This window comes from Zeus faber (genome assembly GCF_960531495.2).
Source record: "Zeus faber genome assembly, chromosome: 22".
NCBI lineage: Eukaryota > Metazoa > Chordata > Actinopteri > Zeiformes > Zeidae > Zeus > Zeus faber.
The window spans coordinates 2,903,877-2,908,067 of record NC_137209.1 but is presented as its reverse complement, the minus strand read 5'-3'; positions in this window follow the sequence as shown (position 1 = coordinate 2,908,067).

Genomic DNA, 4,191 nt, shown 5'->3' with positions numbered 1-4,191 from the left:
CTGGGGGAGGGTGGGAGGGGCTTGACGTCTGTCACTTTTGCTGGAGTATAGAGGGATGAGACAACCGTACCTGGTGCAGGTATAAATATCGGCCTGTGTTATGTGGGGGTGAGAGACTGGGGTACGTAAGCAGGGGGCGTGGGAGGCATTCAGGGTGGGATACAGGCAGAGGTTACTCTACTAAGTTCCATTGTATTTAGTTTAAAAAGACTAATTTTGGATTATTGGTACTCTGATCACATCACTTTCAGTACCATCAGTTCCAAACCCCAGATGGTACTGAGATACAGGGTTTAGTTAGAACGGTGTGTTTGTGTATCAGTTAATTGTAATGATAATAAACTATTATGAATAGCGGTTTTGCTAAAAAGCAGTTAATAGTGCTTTCCATTACACGCCGACAAAATGTACCGTGTAGCTTAAATTATAACATAACATGAAATAAGGGATAGTTAGAATAAAATGGGGGGGGGGTGTGCATGGATAAAACGGGTTTAGAAACTACCTTTTTTCCGGCTCCAGGGAACGCTCGGACAGGGCGCATCATTCAGTTTGCGCAAAGACTGTGTCTACGGTCAACTAGGAACAATTAACTTAAGAAAATGTTTAAATCTTTGTCGGTTGCAGTCATTAGTTCAACGCCAGCCTATAAATACTAGGTCTTAATAGGTCTCGCTTTTTAAAACAATATATTTTAGGTCGGATTCACGTCAGGTCAGTCACTCCACAGGCTTTAATGTCCAAAGTGTGGTCGGCCTACACTCAGGCAAGAGGACCGGTCGGAGGATGACCTTGTGCCTGTGTATGGGGTTGAGAGTTGACTCTGGTCTGCCATGCCACAATAGAACCTGAAAGGGAACCTTTGCTATTTATTTCACCCCAGACCTTATCAAATTGTTGGTTCCCATCATTTATAACTGTTCATAGCACAAAGTCACTGAATGCCTTTACTGTTGAGGAACTCATCGTTGCTGCTGCAGATTCTCACTGTGCTTGAATGCACTCCCAATGGGGTGTTTTAGGTTAAATCTACTTTCAAAAATGGGAGACTTGCATAAGTGTCACGCATGTTCTAATAACGGTAATATCAGAATTTATGCAATTGCCATACAATATCCAAAGCCTAACATTAGCTGCAGTAGGAAATGCTGCCTTTTCCTGTTTCTCAAGAGTCAATCTAATCCTGAAAAACTAGACGAAATGCGCTCTTTGAGACTTTTTCTTCCAGTCGAACATACACTGCAATATATTACTATATTGTTCGGAACCAGATAAAGCAACATAAAAAATTAACACAAAAGTTGACCTATCCTTTAAAACGTGACCTCACGTGATGTGATGATTTCTTGAGGCTAAAATGAGCTATGCTATAAAAGGACATTAGGGCTTGAGCTAAAGTCACAAGGTGTGTGGGCAGGTCACATTGGGGTAATGTCATATTTGAGACCACACACCCACCCACCACTAATTCCTGTTCCTGGACTCATACCTCCTGGCCATCTACTTGAAATGTAACCTATTGTATGAGTATTTAGTTGATTTGCTACTTGAAATTAATCAATTTTTCTGTTATAGACTAACCTTGCCTGACCCCACATTTAAACTGGATGGGTTTTCAGATGTATTTTTTTTTTTTTTTTATGTTTTGTTTTTTCATTTTATTTTTATTTATTTTTTGTTGTTTCTTTGGCCAGCGCACAATGAACAGATGCTCTTCCATTTCGGTCAGTTGTGCTTTTTACACCAGATGTGCCTCAAGTTCACGTTTTGTCCGCCATTGTGACTCATTTAAATGTCTAAACCTGTTTATGAACCTCTATTTTACTTAAAAATGCTTCCCAATACTTCATTAGGTTGATTCGTTGAAGTAAGTCCAGTTCATCTAGCCTGTTACTTTTATTTTGATTTCCTATTCAGGTTTCCTCAAAAGCACATACAAAGTACAGATTTGACAGAGGTTACTATTTAAACGTGCAGTGTGTGGAATTTATGGAACAGACTTGTCAGAAATAGAATCTAATATTTATAAGTATGTTTTGATTAGTGTATAAGCCCATGGAAATGAGAATCGTTGTCTTGGCGTCACCTTAGAATGAGCCATTTTTATCTACATAGAGAGCGGGTACACTTCATGGAGGCAACCATGTTGCATTGGCATGTTTCTTTTACAGTATCCCAGAACGGACAAACCAAATATTGTCTGGGGGGGGTATTCAGTTGGTTGCGATTTGCAACCTCACTGCTAGATGGCACTAAATTCTACACTGCACCTTTTAACTCCGCTCAATAAAATCACTGTGGGGAAGTTGTTGATGTCTGGGAGCAGTTGTACAAATTTCAAATCAAAGAAACCAATAAAAGAAATGTAAATGAGATTGACAATCAACCCTTCAAAACATTACATTTTTTATTTTATATTTTAATTGCTCTATGATGATGGATGTGTGGTAACCCAATGCGGGTTGACACAACGGACCGAGTAGGATAAACCCACAATCGACCAGGAGGTTTTAAATGAGGAATTGCATAATTACTGCTCTTAAGTAATTTGTTTATTTTTCCAGTCTTATGTTGGTGCTGTCACTCCGTTGTATGATTTAGGTACACTCAGGAAACTGTCCAAGATTGCTCACGAATATTTGCATCGTTTTTAAATTCAAACATGTATATCTTCCAGCCATGTATACATATTGCATAAAAATTACAAAATAATTTCTAATACTTGCAAAATGTAGTGTCTTCTCTCTGTCAAAGTCTACCTTGGAGCCGTCACCAAAAGGAGATTTTTTTGACCAATTTGTTTTCCCCAGTTTTTAGTCATAAAATGCCATTAGCTTTTGAAAAACCTTTTCCCAGTAATTCCTCCTCAGTTAATTCAATTTTTACCCACAAGCACTACATTCAGGAAAAGATTTTGTCCTTATTTTTGATTTCCCTGCCAGCTGACTTTCGTTAGAGTAACCAAGTAACCTAACTGATATGAAATATAATATGAAATATTTATTTTTTCCTCTTTTGGCTCACATCAAGCCAACATTTGTGGCAGATATAGTGCACTCGTCAACAAAATCACATTTTTATCTAATTGTGGCAGCTTTTGTTCTCTTGACCTTTTGAAGGGGTGTTCCATTGGAAGGTCAAAAACATACCAGGCTATTGGCTTGGCTATTTTCTACAATTTTCCACACTAAATCCAGCGTGGTTTCTAATCTGTTGAGAGACTCGAGTAGACAGTATACATATGTTTCCTTTGATTTGTTTGACTATTTATAGTTGGCGAGTTAGCTAGCACGCTTACCAACTGTATAGCTTTAGCGCCGCTACCACATACTTCCCGGCGACATGCAAAGGAATTTCTCTCTGCCACCGAAAAATGTCTGTACTGAATGTCTTTTGATTGTTGTTTTTTTATTATTGTTTTGCCCTTTGTTCCGCAAAAATGATCCACGGCAAAACCAACATGACCACCATCTGTATTTTTGGATAGTATATTATAAAAGCTTATTTTCTAGAATATGCTGTGGGGTCAAAAAAGTCGTCTATATTAAGAATCTAACAATCTAACGCAAAATGTACTTTCAGTTTATGGTTATTATTGGAGAATATTAAGAACTGATGTGAATTGAAATTGATTCAGGTTTATGAAATGTATTTATAGCAACTTGAAATGTGAACAGGCGTTGACTGAGTTCATATTGGCCTCTGTTCATTATCGTCAATGCTGCAGCATAAAATCAAAATAATAGCACATAAAAAATATGTATAGAACAAAGTTAAGGGTAAATAGGACTTATTAAGAGAGGGTGACCTTTATGCAAGGGTGATGTAAGCGGCAGGGGTTTGAGTCCAGACAACAGGGACCTTCTGAGTACTTGAAAGTGAAGGTGGCGACAGTTGGAGCACATTTTAAGTTCAAACTGAAAGCGGCTTTAGAGCATTTAGACGTGTTCGTGTTCTGAAAGCAGAACTCAGTTGGAGATGAAGAAAATCGATCGGCGTCAACTGATATAGAGACGTGACGTGTGCCGTGTCGTCGTGGTGTACTACATTTGTGCGCGATCATCCAGCGTACTTAAGTATGCAAGCAGATGAAGAATCACTTCTCTGACTTAATACGTCTTCATATAGCTGTGTCACTCCCTTTCAGCAGGTTGATGAGGACACTGCATAGAAAGAGAGCTTAACCCTAAA